The sequence below is a fragment of the Lynx canadensis genome, chromosome D2, assembly GCF_007474595.2.
Source record: "Lynx canadensis isolate LIC74 chromosome D2, mLynCan4.pri.v2, whole genome shotgun sequence".
NCBI lineage: Eukaryota > Metazoa > Chordata > Mammalia > Carnivora > Felidae > Lynx > Lynx canadensis.
Window position 1 is genome coordinate 84,036,539 of NC_044313.2, and position 21,916 is coordinate 84,058,454.

Below are 21,916 nucleotides of genomic sequence, written 5' to 3' on the forward strand. Positions count from 1 at the left end.
TGAGTCTCACACCCTGAGTGCCCCACTATGAATCAGGCACTTGTGAGATTCTCCCCGCCCCCCACCACAGAGGGCACGGGAGATCTGTGACTTGTTTGTAACTAATGGTAATTAGTTAATGGTAAAGGTAGTAAGATGTCAACCTCTGGATTCATTCCTATTACAGAAAGAAGACCCAGTCTGGGTGCCTGGGTGGCTCAGTTGGTTAAGCATCTAACTCTTGGTTTCGGCTCAGGTCATGATCTCACAGTTTGTGAGTTTGAGCCTTATGTCAGGCTCTGAGCCGACAGCACGGAGCCTGCTTGAGATATTCTCTGTCTCTCTCTCTGTGCCCTCCCCCACTGCTTACTTGCTCTCTCTCTCTCTCTCTCTCAAAATAAATAAATAAAATCTTAAAAAAAAAAAAAACAAGAAAAAAAAGAGGACCCCGTCTTTGAGAGATACTTTCCATTTGAGATTGAAGATACAAATATTCATGTTGTAAATACTCATGTCCCTGTGGAGAGGGACACACGCCTGGAACCATGGGTGTCCGCTTGTGTCCAAGGGTGGCCTGCAGACAGCAGCCCTCAGTCACACAACTACGAAGGAGCGAATCCTGTCAATAATCTAAGGAAGCTTTGTAGGGGCACTTCCCTAACCGACCCTGAAGAGGGGGGCGAGGATCAGCAGGCATAGGCCTTGAGGGCGGGAATGGAGATGACGCCCCAGAAGAGAGCTGGGCCAGGGTCCAGTGGCCCCAGGGTCAGCGAGACCACACCAAGGGGAACACTGTCTGAGGCCACCACCACTCGGCGTTTCTCCAAGTGTTGCTTTGGGTCAGGTACTCATGGAAATCTCACGTACAAAAGGGTTTTCCTGTGCTTCAGAACCACTTCCGGAAACGATGACACTAAAGAGTAAGAGGCCAAAAATAGTGAATTCTAACTACTTTTATCTACTTTCTTGGGTCTTGAGGTAAGTTCTTGTAAGAAGTTTGTTTAAAGGGGCATCTGGGTGGCTCAGCTGGTTAAGCATCCGACTCTAGGTTTCGGCTCAGGTCACGATCCCACAGTTGGTACAACGGAGCCCCACACTGGGCTCTGCACTGACAGTAAGGAGCCTGCTTGAGGTTCTGTTTCTCCCTCTCTCTTTCTGCCCCTCCCCAGCCCACACTCTCTTTCTCTCTCCCCCTATCAAAAATAAACTTAAAAAATTACAAGTAAATAAAAAGGAAAAAAAGTTTGTTCAAAAAAGTTTTTTTAGTGTTTACTTTTTGAGAGAGAGAGAGAGAAAGAGAGAGAGCACAAGTGGGAGAGGGGCAGAGAGAGAGGGACACACAGAATCCGAAGCAGGCTCCAGGCTCTGAGCTGTGAGCGCAGAGCTCAACGTGGGGCTGGAACCAATGAACCACACGAGATCGTGATCTGAGCTGAAGTCAGATGCTTAACCGACTGAGCCACCCAGGCGCTCCAAAGGGGCACCTGAGTGGCTCAGTCCATTACGCTCCGGACTCTTGATTTAGGCTCAGGTCATGATCGGGCTCCTCGCTGAACATGGAGCCTGCTCGTGGTTCTCTCTCTCTCCTTTCTCTTCCTCTGCCCCTCCCTTTCCGACTTGGATTCTCTCTCTCTCTCTCTCTTAAAAAAAGATGAACTAACCAGAATGATATAACTATATTTTCAAATAGTTTTCCCTTAACTTTCAATCTTTTCAGGGTAAAAATCCTTTTAGAGTAAAATATATATTTAATTGTATTTTGAGTACCATAATAACAATTATCATGAGCATACAAATTTATAGGAATAGAAGAAAGGGAGAACGAACAAATATGTTTATCGGTGCTAGAGTTGCACAGGGTTGCTATATGCCATAATTAAAAAGCTATACAGGGGCGCCTGGGTGGCGCAGTCGGTGAAGCGTCCGACTTCAGCCAGGTCACGAGCTCGCGGTCCGTGAGTTCGAGCCCCGCGTCGGGCTCTGGGCCGACGGCTCGGAGCCTGGAGCCTGTTTCCGATTCTGTGTCTCCCTCTCTCTCTGCCCCTCCCCCGTTCATGCTCTGTCTCTCTCTGTCCCAAAAATAAATAAAAACGTTGAAGAAAAAAAAAAAAAAAAAAAAAAAAAAGCTATACAAATAATACATGCAAATTAACACTGTGTTCTGGGCTATGCAAACTTGACCAAGCACCCAATTTGTTTTTAAGAAACAAAGAGCTAATATTTTATTTAGATAAGTAAAATTGAAAATTGGATTACTAAATGTAACTTTGTACTAAAATCAGAAATTACAAAATTAAAATAATTCCCTATATATAGAAAACTGCATTCTATATTATAAATTATAGGTTGAAAACAAATAGAATTTAAACACAAACTGATGAGATCGTAATTATTTTAGATACGATCAATTATATACAAACTTCATTTTTCCTGATAAATCCCTTTCTTCCTCCTGTTTCCTTAATTGAAAAAAAAAAAAACTGTCCTAGAATCTATTCATATTATTTTATTGACTTTTTGCCATCGCTAAGATTTGGTAGGAAATAATGGTTTTAAATAAGAAACTTTTACATAAGTGACAGATTGAGAATGAAAGATTCGTAACACTTTTAACTTTAAAAAATAATTGCAAGTGTTAAATGAAATGTCAAATCGTAGTCTTTAAATTTTTCACTTGTCCTTCTAAGCCTGCATGTATTAACACCAGGGGTGATCGATTAATAAAGCATATAATTTTTCATTACATATAGTTGGTGAAAATAGGAAACATCCTTTAGGACATTTACTTGACTATTCAGATATATATATGCTTTATAAAATTTATCAGTAACTTTTATTTAACTTGATTAGATTAGAAAATTTGTGATTTAACTAATTTTCTAAGTGAGATATAAGTAAACACACACAAAATTAAATTCATCTTCCAACGACCCTCTTTATATCATAAGGGACTTAGAGAATCAGGACCTTTTCTAGGCCTTATTTATAGTTCACATTATGTACATGCTGACCAGGGATCATAAAGTTGCTTATTATTGTCAGTGAAGGTACAAAAGCCACAAACTGTACATAGTTCTCTGTACTGTCTTTGTATAATATTTTAGGTAAGGTCCTCGGCAAACTGAATCAGAACAACCTCATGTATCATAACTTTAAACTGGAAAATTCTGTTAAGAACTAAATCTGTATGTTTGATGTGATAAAAATGCGGCCAACGGTAAACATTTTGAGTATGATAGTACTATCGCTAAAATTGTTAGACACACTTTCCTAATTTGACAAATGGTAGATTGTTCTGTTTAATTTCACTTTGCGCTTTTCTTCTTTATACTAATAAATTACCAATGAAATTTATACCTGAAGTATCTGCAGGAATACCATCTTAGGGGCACGTGGTCAGCTCAGTCAACTAAGCTCAGGTCATGATCTCATGGTTGTTGAGATTGAGCCCCACGTTAGGCTCCATGTGGATAGCACAGAGCCTGCTTGGGATTCTCTATCGCCCTCTCTCTATGCCACTCCCCTGCTTGCATTCTCTTTATCAAAATAAATTTAAAAACTAAAAAAAAATCATCTTAAAATAGTAAAATTCAAATAATGTGTAACAGGGAAAGACACATAAATAAGTGGTTTTTAAAGAAATATTTTATGCTTTATTTTGATGCAATTATTTTAAGCCTTTTATCTTATAAATCTATATGATTATGGAAGTGTTCAATCTACTCGACTGCCAAAAGTGTGAAGATGAATAATTTGACTTAGAAAAGCAACTGTAAGTCCTTCATTTATGCTAAAAAATCCATCAAGGTCATTATGATCTTTCCCAAAGAGACTATAATTCTAATGTAATGCCAAGTTTTATTTGATCATACAGAAGTTCTGGCAAGCAATAATTTTGCTAGAGACTAGAAAAATAATCATGATACCATTTTATATCTAAGTTTATATAATTTATATGTGCCTTGGAAGGGCTGGAAAGAGATAGAAGGTTTAAAATACTTTTAGTATTTGGACATTTGCAAATCACAGCATTAAACTGAGAATGTAAAGTTTTAAATATTTAACTATTGTGCTGAATACAAATTAAATTATGGCATCAATATATTGTAAAGACACTGTGGTTTTTTTTTTTATTAGCACCCATTTAATAATTACTAGGTTGGAGAATAAAATATATATAAGTTAAAACATAGTAAACAATAGTGTGTGGAATAAAAAAGGAGTAAGGTGGTTCTTCAACAGGAGTGTGGATGGAGTGTCTCTGACAAGTAGCGTGTCAAAAATGAATTCTTTCATGAATATAGTGGAACTTCCTCAGGGCCTTGAAGTCAAACAAGATCCAGATGAGAAAAAGGAAGGGGGCGAAAGCACTCAGGTAGGAGAAATAAGATTAAAAAATAGAGAAAAAGGATAAAAAATAATTACCTAGGATAGAGCCAACATAGTGGATTAGCAGGTGACAACCTGAAAGAATATATTACAAATCAAATCATATGGGACCAGAAAATCTAGTCTAAAAAGTTTTTTTTGTTTATTTTTGTGTATTGTATATAGTCATAGTGACCTATTGACATGTTTTATTTTTCAATGTTTTTAAATTTCTTAAAAATGTTTTAATGTTTATTCGTTTTTGAAAGTGAGACCAAGCAGCAGAGGGGCAGAGAGAGAGGGAAACATAGAATCCGAAGCAGCCTCCAGGGTCTGAGCTGTCAGCCCAGAGCCTGATGTGGGGCTCCAACCCACGAACCGTGAGATCATGGCCTGAGCTGAAGTCAGACACTTAACCGACTGAATCACCCTGGTGCCCCACATCTTCCTTTTAAAATATGTCAATAGTGGGGCACCTGGGTGGCTCAGTCGGTTAAGCATCTGACTTTGGCTCAGGTCATGATCTCATAGTTCTGAGTTTGAGCCCCATGTCGGGCTGTGTGCTGACACAAGCCCCTGTCACTTGTGCTCTCTCTCTCTCTCTGTCTCTCAAAAATAAATAAATAGACATTAAAAAACAAAAAGCAGATGCATGAAGATGATATGCAGATTCACTCGGTAGAAATATGTAGAAGTAATGGATGGAGGAACAATGAGTGACAGGTGTCTAAATCCTGTCGAATGCTACTGTTATTCCAGGAATGTCCTCCAATTGAATACATATGGATATAAACACATATTAGCAGAATTGCTGGATATTTGCAGGACACAACCACAAAACAAGGCCATTAGCTGGTCTCAGAGCATTCCTTACAAGAGACAGCCAGTATTATAATTGTAAAATTCCACCCTATCAATAGTAACTCAGTATGGTGAATACATTCTTTATGTTTGAGGGGGAAACACAATTTAGATGATTTCCTCTTACACAGGTTATGCTTTATGAATAATAAAATGAACAAGCCGCGATATGTCTGAGCACCTTGATATTAGCAGGGCCCTCTTTAACCTATAATAATGTCTATTTTTAATATGGGTCTTCATAGAGGGGCACCTGGAGAGCTCACAGGTTAAGGATAAGCATTGGACTTAAACTCAGGTCATGATCTCTTGGTCCTTGAATTCAAGCCCTCCATAGGTCTCTGTGCTGACAGCTCAGAGCCTGGAGCCTGCTTTGGATTCTGTGTTTCCTCTCTCTATACCCCTCCCTCTAGTGCTCTGTCACTCTCTCTCTCAAAAAATAAACATTATTATTATTTTTAATATGGATCTTCTGGGGTGCTTGAGTGGCTAAGCTGGTTAAGTGTCTGACTTTGGCTCAGGTCATGATCTCACAGTTCCTGAGTTTGAGCCCCACATCAGACTTTGTGCTGATAGCTCAGAGCCTGGAGCCTGCTTCAGATTCTGTGTCTCCTCTCTCCATCCCTTCCCCACTCATGCTCTGTCTCTCTCCGTATCTAAAATAAACATTTAAAAAAAGAAAAATACGGATACTCATAGAAAAGTCACTAAAAATAAGTGAACATAAACCACATAATGCTATTTTAATATTTTTTGTTGAAATAGAAAAAGTAATAGGAACTGGTATAAATAAGTATCTCCTTTAAGAATTTTCAGAAAACAAAAAAGGCTCAAAGTACATATGGAAATGTAAGTTGGAGCTTTTTTCTTTCTTAATCAGCATTCTTGTCCAATTAAACAATCACTTTATAAAATAATGCTTTTCCCCTTAAAATTATTGCTGGAGTTCAAAGGTTCAAGTTTTTAAGTACTGCTCATAAAATATGCAGTGTAACTTTCAAAACTGTAAAAAGTCTCCTATTTCACATGATCAGTAAGATATTCCTCTTAGAAAAATATCCCTAAAGAGTGTTAACTTTCATGCAAATTGATGGCTAGAAAAGCCCTCCCCCCCCTTTCCAGTTTCAGAGATGGGTGAATAAATGAGAATCAGGAATCTTTTGTGGATGAAAAGACGGAGATGTCTTAAGATGGGAAACTCATTGATATTATACCATGGGCAATAATGGAATCAGATAGTATGGATAATTTTGAAGTTGCAAATACTTTTAATAATGATAATGATAGCATCGAAGGAGGGATAAAATAAACAAATCCCATCCCTCTTTCTATACCCACCGATCCACCATACACTGCAGAAGCATATTTTGCTAATAGCTTGTAAACAGTGGATGTATGAAGATGATAAGATAATCAGATATATCTGTGGTGGGATGAAAACCTGTGTTAAGCTGTAGAAGAGAGAATGGGAACGAGAAGATGTGCACGTGCCAAGTATGTGTAGTAGACTGCATGCACTATCAAGTGGAAGCAGCCACACTTGTTTAAAGATAGGATGACAAATGAATAAGATGATCAGGATCAAGAAGATACAGTGAATAAGTGAAGTTTGCAGAGAGAAAATGGTGAACTGGAAAGTCTGCTGAATTTAAACTGATACGGGGTTCTTTGTGGAAGGACAGACCCCTTTTTTGGTCTTAGATATCTGATTTTTTAGATAAAGCAGAACAGCTGGACTTTAAAGTGAATTATACAATACTAAATTATTGAAATTAAACTACTTTTAACATACGGTATTGGCCAAAAAAACAAAACAAAACAAAACAACAACAACAAAACACAAAAGTAACTGTGCTGCACAGGCCACTGGGCAGCAGTTTGAAAGCTCAGGTTTCAGAGTCTGCCCTGGACTGCTCGCTACATAACCATAGCTTTCTGTGTGCATTTACGAATGTGACGATGTCATCATGTCCCACAAAACCTGTTTTTGTATCCAGTCTTTCAGAATTTTAACAGTTTAGAGTATCTTTCTGCCTGGGAAAATCTACCTCAGTAATAAAAGCAATAGCCGTAAAGATGATGTGCCAAGACGCACAGGTCTCCTTGGAGGAAACTTTAGTAGTGCTGTTCTCAACATTTTTTCAAAAGAAATTTTCAGAAGTGTTGTGTAGTTACCTTAAAAAGTAATACACAAAGACCATATATATACATATATATATATATATATATATATATACACACACACACACACACACATATACATACACATATAGAAACAGAAGTGTTCTTAGATGCACATCTACCTTACCAAAGTAAGTACACCTTTAGGACAAACTTATCACCATTGCAAATTTAACTATTACCTCAAGTACTGATTTATGTTCTACATTGTATAATTAAATGACCCATTTTAAAAATCATACCAAATTCTAGGTTAAACTCATATTAATGATATTTACCATTGTTTTTAATATTCTTTTTAGGCTCAAAGATAATTCTAAATAATCTTTTTTTTAACATTTTTTACTGCACTATAGCTGAAATAGATTATTGTATTAGTTTCTGGTGTACAAGATATTGAACGGACAATTATATACATTACAAAATGCTCACGGCAAGTGTAGCTGCCATCTGTTACCGTAAAAAGCTATTATAATATAATTGACTATATTCCTTATACTGTATTCTTCAACCCCATGACTTATCCATGACTGAAAGTATGAGCCTCAAGGCATGAGCCCTTTACCTATGTCAGCCATTCCCCCACCCCATTGTCTTCCCTCTGGCAACTACCAGTGTGTTCTCTGTATCTGTGGGTCTATTTGTATTTGTTGTTGTTGTTTGTTCATTTGTTTTGTTTTTTAGACTCCACATAGGAGGGAAATCCTATGGTATTTATCTTTTTGTGTCTGGTTTATTTCACTCAGCATAGCACTCTCTTGGTCTGTCCATGTGGTTCTAGACAATCTTTTAAATCAGCTTTTGGTATTTGCGGTTTATCTTTTTGTGTGCATCACTACGACTGGCATTTCAACTTCCAGGGAGAGTCCATATTTGATTCTAAGCTCGTACATTTTGTTTCACCATCCATTGAGAAAAAAAAAAATTAAAAAAAAGAAAAAAAAGAAGTAAATTATTGTGATCACAGGACTTGTTCCCCAGATTTCTTTTTTCTTCTTCAATAAAATGAATTAAAAGGAAACCTTACTAAATTAGTTTGACTATTATCAGAACCCCTAAGGTTATCATCTATGGTACCATAAACATGAAAAGAGAAGGGATATATAGTATTATATTTGGAGAAAACATAACTTTTTAAGAGTAAAATAATGTTCAGATATAGTAGAAAATAATAGCAACATAAAATTGAGTAGAGCAATAAAATCCTGATGATATAGTTGGGATTCCAGAAACATCTGCATACCACTTCTTTCACAAATGTGAGTTTCAAAACATATGATACAAATACATATGATAGAGTAGAATTTGCTCTTACAATCTAAGAGATTTTCCCTGCAGATTACTGTATTGGAGAGAAAAAGGGCATTTATACCTAATAATGCTTACCAAAACAGACTTCACACAGAGAAAAGCATTAGCAACATACACTGTTCCATGAGGCATTGCTAATTAAACTGGGATATACTGTGTACACAGATTAGCCTCCAAAATCATTTTTCTTGACAACACATGAGAAGTACACCGATTTTAATTCTTTGAGTTAGAATTAAAATTGTATCATGCACTATCCTCTAACAGCCAAGGAATACATGCAGAGCAAAAGCTATCCTGTCATATTAAACACCTTTAAGTGTGGCCGATGTCTATAATTTTCTTACAATCTCATTCTGAATGGAGCTTTCTTAAGCAACAGTGGTTACAGAGGAGGTGGGAGTCTGGTAATAGAGATCTGTTTACAGAACCAACAAAGGAAACTAATAAGAATGAAAATACTGAGTCTGATAAGAAAAGTTTTATTTAAGTTTCTTTACTGGAGTAAAATACTACTGGAAATTGCAATGAATCCCTATTGGTTATTTTAAAAAAATATTATTGCTACCTTAGCTCCTTAAAAAACAAAGTAGGGACTTGTAAACTTCTGAATTTGGGATATAATTCTTAGGGTTATCTCATATTTTATGGATTAAGAACATTTTTATGGGCGCCTGGGTGCCTCAGTAGGTTAAGCGTCTCACTCCTGATTTCGGCTCAGGTCACGATCTCATGGTCATGAGTTCGAGCCCCACATAGGGCTCTACACTGACAGTGTGGAGCTGTTTGGGATTCTCTCTCTCTCTCCCTCTCTGTCTCTACCTCTCTCTCTCTCAAAATGAATACATAAAAATTAAAAAGAACATTTTTATAAGATATTTTTGTTTACTGGTGTAGATAATATATTAACTTATCTATATGTGTGTATATATATGTGAGACTGCCTAGATAAAAATATATCTAATCCAAATATATATAACTGAGCTTTGAGTAAATATATTAACTTTACAGATTCTGCTCATCTGTGAAAGCAAGTTAGGTTTCTTCCCCCAGGATAATAGTGATGAGCTCTCTCTTTCTCCCACACCGTGTGGCAAATGTAGTGGTAGGAGATGAATGAAAATAAAGAGAAGCCCCAAACCAAACAGAAATAAAAGATCAATAATTCAGCAGTGTGTCTGTGGAGATCCTCTTCAGGGTGCTCCTCAGGGTCAGTGTCTGAGGTTATTTTTCCTCTCTTCTAGAGTGAAATCCTACAACTTAAAAACAAACCTGAAGTATATACTTGCCATTTCATGCTGAGATGCCTTTCTCCGTAAGTATTAAAAATATAATGGCCAGACATATTTGTCTTTTTTTAACCTTTCCACCTTGCTTGAAAAGTTATTTAACGAGGCCTTTATGGAGCTTGGATTTTTGTAAGAAAAGACAAAAGCACAAACATAACACAGGCAGTGTTCATGCTTGAAGACCAATGTGAGGGTTGGAGCAGAGAGACTGTTGCTCGTTATATAGTATGTGATCAGGGAAGACTCTTTGACAAAGTGACATTTGAACTGAGACCTGAACAGAGAAGAAGACCAGTCACTGGGAAGCAGGAACACACGTTCCAAAGGCTCTCAGCTGGGAGCATGCCAGGCATGGTTGAGAAACAGCAAAGAGTCCCGTTCAACTACAGCACAATTGAGAGGGAGCCAGAAACTGATGAGATAAAAGAAGCAACCAACTCAGAGGGCTTGCTGAGCGAGGGTGCCATTTCCTTGGGTGTGTCATTGGGCAGAAGAGCAGAATTACAGTAGATACAAAGAGTCTGGCTTAGAAAGTTAAAGGGTGACATGTCTATTAGACCAAGTAAAGATGTCCGCCCAACCGATACCAATGAGTTTGGAAGTTGGGTGACATACAAAGTTGGCATTCATGGAGTAATCGTGCAACCGATACAAACTACGAGGTGAGTATAAAGGGAGAAGAAAGGAGACTTGCAAATATATTGTGGTCAAAAAAAGGGAGGCTGTCCAGCTAAAGCAACTGAGAAGGAATGAGAAGGACTCTCTGGAGCCCAGTGAACAAGAGGTTTCCAAAATGGAGAGGATGTGAATGTGCCAAGTGCAACTGACAAAAAAGATAAGGACAGAGAATTGACCATTGAGTATGAGGCAAAACAGAGGCCATTGGTGTCCTGAACAGAAGTGGCTTCAAGACAGCAGTGGGAAGAGAAGCTATCCTAGAGATTTTCAAGAAATATAGAGTTTAGATGATTCTTTGATATTTTTTGGCTGTACAAGAGAGTAGCAAAATATGGGGCCAAGAGGAGATAATTCGTGTAGGAGTTGTGTCTGTGGGTACATGCCTGTGTGGTTAAGAATGGGGAATCACACAACCCCATTGGGGCGCCTGGGTGGCGCAGTCGGTTAAGCGTCCGACTTCAGCCAGGTCACGATCTCGCGGTCCGTGAGTTCGAGCCCCGCGTCGGGCTCTGGGCTGATGGCTCAGAGCCTGGAGCCTGTTTCCGATTCTGTGTCTCCCTCTCTCTCTGCCCCTCCCCCGTTCATGCTCTGTCTCTCTCTGTCCCAAAAATAAATAAAAAACGTTGAAAAAAAAAAAATTAAAAAAAAAAAAAAAAAAAAAAAAGAATGGGGAATCACAGATGGGAATAATCCACAGGAGAGGGGACTGCAGGCACGGCAGGAGCAGAGGAGAGGGTGGGCAGGACTGCAGGACGGCAGACCTGAGCTTGGTCAACAGGAGTGAGTTCTGGCGGACATGCACAGTTCATTCATTATTTCTAGACACAATGCCCAGGGCGTGCAGAAGTCTGGGGATGAGAAAGGGTTTTGGAGGTTTGAGAAAAAGGAAGGTATAAAGCACTCCTTTGGAAAATAAGAGCATGAATTAATGGGAAAAATGTAGGATAGTTACTGCATGAGGATGCCAGGCCACCTGAAGTTCATTTACTTATTTGTTTCTTTCTTCTTCTTTTCTTCTAGCCACCTTCAGCTATTGGGATGCAGGATTAGAGTAGGCAAAATGGTACTGATTTTTTTTGTTCATATTTACACACAATTTACTGTAAACTAAATAACTTTAAAATTTTCCTACTAGAGAAAATATTTAAAATATCATAAAGGAGTCCTCAATAAATATTTTCAAAGGTGGAGATTATTCAAAACAGTTGGGTAAGCATCTTCACTAGCACTAGGCTCTTTGAAGACTGACAGGAATTGTGGCTCCTAGTCAGCAGCACAGGCTACCTAATAATTTCAGAATTGTCTATTTATACTGTACACATTTATTACACACTTCCCACAGACAAGGTTTTGGGAAGGATTCAAAACTAATTCTACCATCAAGTTTCAGATGCTACTACAACAGTTCAGCATCTGTATTTTATTTTTAGATCCTTTATTGGGCACATTAAATAAATGTCATCTTCAAATCTCCATATCAGATTTATAAGAATAAGAGTTTTCATCTCCTTGTGAACAAGGCAGGAGCCAAGACTGAGGGGCCAGGTGGCCTCACCAAGATCACACACTGGACATGAGATGCACGTCTGGAAGTGAGGTCTTCAAATCTGTGTCTGTGTGCATGTTTTCACAGTGCTGTGATGACCAACGTGACTCAGGTACAGCGTATGTGACGATTAAAAGCTTGAGATGAGTGTCTGGCTAATCTGAGTTGCAATCCTGACTCTGCCCGTTACCTGCTACATCACTTTGGGAAAGTTTTGAGTCTCTCAAAGCCTCAGTTTTTCCTCTGTGAAGTTTTAAGGTCATAATTAGAAAAACAGTCTACAAGAGGTATTGAGTACACCACAGCACAAGACAGAGTTTTAAGTGTCCATAAAAACAAAAACGTATAGGACTTTTCAGTTCATAAGAAGACCATTTATATCTGGAAGAGAACTAATATTTCTTAGGGAACTTACACCCAAGATGAGCTTTAGAAGGCTACATAATATTTGGATGATTTAAAATATAAGTTGCTACTTACGAAAGCATAAATTGTGAGTAACATTTAAGCATAAAACCAAGTCAAAACTTTAATTACGATCATATTCTAGGCAATAGGTTTTTCCTCTACATCATGGGCTCTTTAGCTGGGATCCACAGTTTTGTTTGTTTTTTTAAGTTTATTTATTTTGTGAGAGAGTGAGAGAGAGAGAGGGAGGGAGGGAGGGAGAGGCAGAGAGACAGAGAGAGAATCACATGCAGGCTTCACGCTGTCAGCACAGAGCCTGATGTGGGGCTCAATCCTACAAACTATGAGATCATGATCTGAGATGAAACCAAGAATTGGTTGCTTCCCTGACTGAGCCATACAGGTGCCTCAAGACCAGTTTTTTAATATTTGTGTTGAGATGAATAATGACCCTCCAAAAAGATATGCCCAGGTACTAACCCATAAATATGTGAACATGACATTATTTTGGAAAAGGATCTCTGTAGATTTAATTAAATTACAAATCTTGAGATGAAGCTATCCTGGAATGACTATGTTGTCCCTAGTCCAATGATATACACTCTAGAAGAGGTGAAAGCACAGGGCACACAGAAGCGTGGAGAAGGCCCTGTGAAGACAGAGGCAGAGACTGGAGGGTCACAGCCATAAGCCAGGAACCCCTGGCGCCAGAAGCTGGAAGACGCAAAGGCGGACTCTCCCCTGGAGGCTTCAGAGGGGACGTGGCCCTGAGGCACCTTTTCAGCTTTCCAACCTCCCGGAACTGTGAGAAAACACACCTCTGCTGTTTTGAGCCTCTGAGATCATGGAAATGTGTATGGCAGCTCTAAGAAACTAATATAGTATTTGCCCCGGATATATTAGCAATGTATGTCATTTGAATATTCTAAAAATTGTTCTAATAAAAAAAGAAACGTCTTATTACAGCGTTAAACTAAAATTTCATTTCCATTTTTTTAAGATTTCATTTCTAACAGGAATATCAGGTGCTATTTTGTGGTATAAGATAACGTTCTTACTGTTTTGTGTTATAACGAATATACTGTCTTCCTACTGATAGTAATTAAAGAAACCTATCCTACTACTAGAAATCTATGCATGTATCATTGTTTATAACAGACCTCACATAAGTTAGAAAATGTGAAATGGACACATAGGACCAAAAAATGGGCTCTCATATGTCAAATATGATGGTATAAATACATAGTTCATGCACAGGTAGTTCCTTAGGAGCACAGGGATGAGATCAATCAAAGAGAGAGAATACATCATATGCCCATCCTGAAAATAAATTAGGCACTGCAGATTTTTTATTAAAATGTATTGTTTTGAAAATGTTGTAAACATACTAAAATTTGGATTTTCCCTAAATCTAACGTTTAACTGTGAAACGTCATCAAACAAATCTAAATAACGGAAATATACGGATCCAGTGGCACACCAGGAAATACCCATGCTAGTCGGCAGCTTTCAAGAGGCAAAGAAAAGATGACCTCTGCTCCAAGACTACGGGTATCTCATACAACATTTTGAAGCCTGGCTTGGAGGAACAGTTAATGGTGACTCCTTTCAGTATTCATAAAGATAAATGTATGATTCTTTTCAATCAGTTCAGCAAAGAAGGCCCTGGAAATCCTCATTTGGAAATTTTGAAAAATAGTTAACACATTATCAAATAGGCAGAAACTATCTATACTGAGCCACACATTAACAGAAGGCACAAAGTTTTGGCAGAAGCCTCTGTATAGTCAAAGAGCCACTCTGTAGGGAAGTTCATTTGGTGTTGCTTCTTTGGTGAAAAAACAAATCGCCTATTACTGTCCAATGTTGTTTTCTGCTGACCTCGTGGGCTCTACCAACCGCTTGTGAAGGAATGGGAAGTCCTTTCCTACTCACGTGAAACTCAGTGACAGGATTCTGAACCTCCACCTTGTCAAGAGACTTAAACAGGAAAAGAGAGCTGATAATGTTCCTCTCTGCCATCCAGTTGTTAGTGGACGTTTCTGGAGGGTGTTTTAAAGTAAGTGACTAAATTTCAAGATCTTATTTAAAATTAATTGACAGACTGGAAGACAACGCAGAGAAGCCCTCTGTAGGAAGGATTTTATAGGAATGATTCAGTTAATGACCTGACTTATGGCTGTCTGAATATCTGTTCAAGCAAGTGAGTATATAAAAATTTGAACGTTTTTGATATATATGAACAAAGAAGCCACATTTAAGAGAAACTATTAAATGCTCCAATTCTGGAGAAAGAGGTTCTACAGATTAGGGCTCAGTGAAAGACCTTATCAGTATCTCTGAAATAATCTACTTAGTTGTTTTCTGGTCAGATGACAGATTTTAAGATGCAAAAAAACAATAATGTTGGGGAACAGGGCAGGAATGGTATTCCTTATTTAGTCTTTACCAAACAAAGAAATAATGTGCCAAACATACAACTGGAGAATTCTGCTTTCTGACCAAAAAAAAAAAAAAAAAAAAAAAAAAAAAAAAAAAGTCTTTTGGCAGAGACAGTTACAGGAGTTTGGATTTCTTATGTTGCACAAACTTTCATTAATCCATGATTTCGGTCCAGTGTTGTCATTTAAAAGAGGAATCATAAAAACTGGGGTATCACAAATGCATGAGTGTGAGCACCTGTCATGCCAAACACATAACTAAATTTCAAATTTTCATTTTTAAAAAAAGTAATTTGATTGCAAATAATTTTTAATCAGAATCAAAATTTCCTTTTTAAAAATATGTGGAGCTTGGGAGGGACCAAGATGGCAAAACAACATGGAAGGTTCTTTTGCATCTCTCGTCCCTGAAATGCAGCCAGATGAACATTAAACCATCTTGCACACCTAGAAAACTGATTTGAGGAATAACACAACAATCTGCACAACCTAACCATAGAACTCGGCAGATACATGGTGGGAAGAGGTGAACTGGGGGAGAGAGAAGCCGTGAAGGGCAGGGAGCTATTTTTGCGTGTGGAGAGAGGATGGAGACAGGGGGATAGTAGGGGCAAAGCATCTCCACCCCCAAAGCAGATGGAGAGAAAGTGGAAGAGTGGAAACAGCCACAGGGCCTGAACAAAAAATGGATAAAGGAGAAAGGAGAGGGTTTAAATTCCATTAAGACTCTATACACAGGGGCCGCAGAGTCTGAAACTCCACAGCTTGATACCTGGCAGTGTTCTGGTGGGAAGGGCAAATCCCAAGGAGCAGAGGCAGAAGTCCAAGGGGTCCTTGGGCCACACAGGGAGAGGCATTTCCCCTGTTGGGAGGACAGCGGATAGAGGCTGTGTGGCTCCCCCAAAGGCAAAGGTCCCAGGGGACCCTGGAGAACCATCACATTTGCTGGTGCTGGAACAAGTTGTTGGGGCTGAAGCCTGGTGCCAGATGCATGTTGTGATTTTCCATAACCCCTAAAACATTGCTGCTACATGATCACGCAAACTTTTTCTGGGGCCAGCTGGCACCCAGCTGTAGTCTCTGGGCATTGGCAGCAGCACAGTCCTGTGAACATTCCTGGGTGCAGTGGCACCTGGCCATTGCTCAGTGAGACCCTCCCCCAGAAGGTCTGAGTGGGACAAAGCCACAGTTCCCAGAAATAAGGAGTCGGGAAACACAACCACATCTGAGATAAAACTCAGGAGGGAGATGCCGTCTGACAACCTGACAGCTTGGTCACGGACAGTGTGAAATCAAGGAGTAGATGGAAGCCGTAGACAAAGGAGGTGCATGATTGCTGATCAGGGAGAACAGAGCTCCGATAGTAGAGACTGGGTAGCAGGGAGATGCTATTTTAACCCCTCCTGCACATGGAATACACACCTATAAGCACCATAACAATCCACCCCAGTAAGCTAAGCAGCGCCATCTAGTAGAGAACGGAGCCATTACACTAAGCCCTGTTCAACTGGGCCAACCTCACTCTTCAGGAACACCACAAGTCTCTCTGCCTGCTTAGTTTACAGACTATAAATTGCTTCACAGTGACTTTTAGGGGAAAACGATATAATTTCAATCATATTTCAATCTGTATGCTGGTCCATGTATTCAGTTTCTTGTCTTATTCTTTTCATATTCATGAATATAGAAACAGAAAAAGAGATTTTAATTTTCCATTTTTATGAAAAATATTTTTCTTGAATTTTTTCTACTTTATTTTTTACTTTTTTGTAAATTTTTTAAATTCTATTTTACTTACATTGTTTCACTTTATTCTATTTTATTGCATTCATTTATTCAAATTTTCAAATGTTTTCCTTTTTTCTTTTTTTCCTTTTTCTTATCTTTCCTTTTTTTCTCTAATCTATCAATCTCCTTTCAACAACGAGACCAAAACACACCTAATATCTAGCATCCTTTATTTGTGTTGTGTGTGTAGCTTTTTTTTTTAATTTTAATTTTTTACCTTATTAATTCCTTTTCTTCTATCAAAATGACAAAACAAAAGAATTAACCCCAAAAGAAAGAACAGGAAGAAACAGCAGTCAGGGACATAATCAACATAGAAACAAGCAAGATGTATGAACCAGAATTTAGAATCACGATAATAAGAATACTAGCTGGGGTTGAAAATAGATTAGAATCCCTTTCTGTGGAGATACAAGAAGTAAAAGCTAGTCAGGGTGAAATAAAAATTCTATAACTGAGCTGCAACTTTGAATAGTTGCCATGGCAGCAAGGATGGATAAAGCAGAATAGCGAATCAGCGATATAGAGAACAAATTTATGGAGACCAAAGAAGCAGAAAAAAAAGAGGGAAACTAAGGTAAAGAGTATGACTTAAGAATTAGATAACTCAGTGACTCATGAAAAAGGAACAACATCACAGTTATAGGGGTTCCAGAAGATGAAGAGAGAGAAAAAGAGACAGAAGGTTTATGTGAGCAAATCATAGTGGAAAGCTTTCCTAACCCAGGGAAAGTCAGAGACATCAAAATCCAGGAAGCACAGAGGACTCGCATTAGATTCAACAAAAAACAACCATCAGCAAGGCATACCATAGTCAAATTCACAAAATATTCCGAAAAGGAAAGAATCATGAAAGCAGCAAGGGGAAAAAAAAGTACTTAACCTACAAGGGAAAAGAAAACATGTTTGCAGCAGACCTATCCACAGAAACTTGGCAGGCCAGAAAGGAGTGGAAGGATATATTCAATGTGCTGAATCTGAAAAATATGAAGCCAAGAATTCTTTATCCAGAAAAGCTGTCATTCAAAATAGATGGAGAGATAAAAAGTTTCCCAGACAAATGAAAATTAAAGCAGTTTGTGACAACTAATCCAGCCCTGCAAGAAATTTTAAGGAGGACTCTCTGAGGGGAGAAAAGAAAGGAAAGAAAGGAAAGGAAAGGAAAGGAAAGGAAAGGAAAGGAAAGGAAAGGAAAAGAAAGGAAAAGAAAGGAAAGGAAAGGAAAGAAAGAAAAGAAAGAAAGAAAGAAAGAAAGAAAGAAAGAGAAAGAAAGGAAAAAAAAAGACCAAAAGGAACAAAGACTAGAAAAGACCACAGAACATCACCAAAAACTCAAACTCTAGAGGCAACATAATGGCAATAAACTCATAACTTTCAGTACTCACTCTAAACGTCAATGTGCTAAATGCTCAAATCAAAAGACATAGGGTAACAGAAAGGATAAGAAAACTATATCCATCTATATACTGTTTACAAGAGACCTACTTCAGACCTAAGGACACCTTCAGATTGAAAGTAAGGGGATGGAGAACCATCTATCATGCTAATGGTCAACAAAGAGAGCCAGAGTAGCCATACTTATATCAGACAATCTAGACTTTAAAATAAAGACTGTAACAAGAGATGAAGAAGGGCATTATATCATAATTAAGGGGTCGGTCCACCAAGAAGATCTAACAGTTGTAAACATTTATGCTCCAAATGTGACAGCTACCAAATATATAATGAATTAATCACAAACATAAAGAAACTCATTGATAATAATACCATAATAGTAGGGGACTTCAACACCCCACTTACAACAATGGACGGATCATCTAAACAGAAAATCAACAATGAAACAATGGCTTTGAATGACACACTGGACCAGATGGACTTAACAGAAACATTCAGAACATTTCGTCTTAAAGCAGCATAATACACATTCTTCTCCAGTGCACATGGAACATTCTCTAGAATAGATCACATATTGGGACACAAGTAAGCCCTGAACAAGTACAAACAGATCGAGATGATACCCTGCATATTTTCATACCACAATGCTATGAAACTCTATATCAACCACAAGAAAAAATGTGGAAAGAAAATAAATCCTTGGAGACTAAAGACCATCCTACTAAAGAATGAATGGGCTAACCAAGAAGTAAAAGAGAAAATTAATAAGTACCTGGAAGCCAATGAAAATGATAATATCACAGCCCAAAACCTCTGGGATGCAGCTAAGGTGGTCATAAGAGGGAAGTATATGGCATTCCAGGCCTTCCTAAAGAAGGAAGAAAGTTCTGAGATACACAACCTAACCTTACACCTTGAAGAGCTGGGAAAAGAACAGCAAATACAACTCAAAACCAGCAGAAGATAGGAAATAATAAAGATTACAGCAGAAATCAATGCTATTTAAACAAACAAAAACAAAAACAAACAAACAAAAAAGGTAGAACAGATCAATGAAATCAGAAGCTGGTTTTTTGAGGGGCGCCTGGGTGGCTCAGTCGGTTGAGTGTCCGACTTCGGCTCAGGTCATGATCTCGCGGTTCGTGAGTTCGAGCCCCGCGTCGGGCTCTGGGCTGATGACTCAGAGCCTGGAGGCTGCTTCCGATTCTGTGTCTCCCTCTCTCTCTGCCCCTCCCCCGTTCATGCTCTGTCTCTCTCTGTCTCAAAAATAAATAAACATTAAGAAGCTGGTTTTTTGAAATAATTAACAAAATTGATAAACCCCTGGCCAGTTTGATCAAACAGCAAAAGGAAAGAACCCAAATAAAGAAAATCAAGAATGAAAGAGGAGAGATCACAACCAACAAAGCAGATATACAAACAATAATAAGAGAATATAACAAGCAATTATTCACCAATAAAATGGGCAATCTGGAAGAAATGGACAAATTCCTAGAAACACATATACTACCAAAACTGAAACAGGAAGAAATAGAAAATTTGAAGAGACCCATAACCAGTAAACAAATGAAGCTAGTAATCAAAAATATCCCAAAAAACAAGAGCCCAGGGCCAGAGGGCTTTCCAGGGGAATTCTACCAAACATTTAAAGAAGAGTTAACACCTATTCTCTTAAAGCTTTTCCAAAAAATAGAAATGGAAGGAAAGCTTCCAAACTTTCTATAAAGCCAGTATTACCTTGATTCCAAAACCAGACAAAGACCCCACTGAAAAGGAGAACTACAGACCGATTTCCCTGATGAACATGGGGACATGCAAAAATCCTCAACAAGATACCAGCCAACAGGATCCAACAATACATTAAAAAAAAATTATTCACTATGACCTAGGATTTATACCTGGGATGCAGGGCTGGTTCAATATCTGCAAAAACGATCAATGTAATACATCACATCAATAAAAGAAAGGACAAGAACCATATGATCCTGTCAACCGATGCAGAAAAAGCATTTGACAAAATACAGCATGATAAAAACCCTCAAGAAAGTAGGGATAGGAGAATCATACCTCAAGATCTTAAAAGCCATATACAAAAGTCCCACTGCTAATTTCCTCAATGGGGAAAAACGGAGAGCTTTCCCCATAAGGTCAGGAACAAGGCAGGGATGTCCACAATTGCCACTGTTATTCGACATAGTATTGTGAGTCTTAGCTTCAGTAATGAGAGAACACAAAGAAATAAAAGGCATCCAAATCAGCCAGGAGGAAGTCAGACTTTCACTCTTTGCAGTTGATATGATACTCTATATGGAAAACCCAATAGATTCCATCAAAAAACTGCTAGAACTGATCTATAAATACAGCAAAGTTGCAGGATATAAAATCAATGCACTGAAATTGGTTGCATTCCTATTCACCAATAATGAAGAAACAGAAAGAGAAATCAAGGAATTGATCCCATTTACAACTGCACCAAAAATCATAAAATAACTAGGAATAAATCTGACCAAAGAGGTGAAAAATCTACACTCTGAAAACTACAGAAAGCTTATGAAAGAAATTGAATAAGACACACACAAAAATGGAAAAACATCCCATGCTTCTGGATAGGAAGAACAAATATTGTTAAAATGTCAATACTATCCAAAGCAATTTACATATTCAATGCAATCCCTATCAATATAACACCAGTATTTTTCACAGAACTAGAACAAACAATCCTAATATTTGTATGGAAGCTGAAAACTCCCCAAATAGACAAAGCAATCTTGAAAAAGAAAACCAAAGCTGGAGGCATCACAATCCTGAACTTCAAGATTCATTACAAAGCTGTAATCATCAAGACAGTATGGTACTGGCACAAAAACATACACTCAGATCAATGGAACAGAATAGAGAACCCATAAATGGACCCACAAACATATGGCCAACTAATCTTTGACAAGGCAGGAAAGAATATCCAATGGAAAAAAAGACAGTCTCTTCAGCAAATGGTGCTGGGAAAACTGGACAGCGACATGCAGAAGAATGAACCTGGACCACTTTCTTACACCACACACAAAAATAAACTCTAAATGGATGAAAGACCTAAATGTAAGACAGGAAGCCATCAAAATCTTCAAAGAGAAAGTGGGCAAAAACCTCTCTGATCTTGGCTGCAGAAACTTCTTACTCAACGTGTCTTTGGAGGCAAGGGAAACAAAAGCAAAAATGAACTATTGGGACCTCATCAACACAAAAAGCTTCTGCACAGTGAAGGAAACAATCAGCAAAACTAAAAGGCAACCGACAGAATGGGAGAAGATATTTGTGAACGACATATCAGATAAAGGGTTAGTACCCAACATCTATAAAGAACTTACCAAACTCAACACCCAAAAAACAAATAATCCAGTGAAGAAATGGGTGAAAGACATAAATTGATACTTCTCCAAAGAAGAAATCCAGATGGCCAACCGACACATGAAAAAATGCTCAACATCGCTCATCATCAGGGAAATACAAATCAAAACCACCATGAGATATCACTTCACACCTATCAGAATGGCTAACATTAACAACTCAGGCAACAACAGATGTTGGTGAGGATATGGAGAAAGAGGATTTCTTTTGCACTACAGGTGGGAATAAAAACTGGTGCAGCCACTCTGGAAAATAATATGGAGATTCCT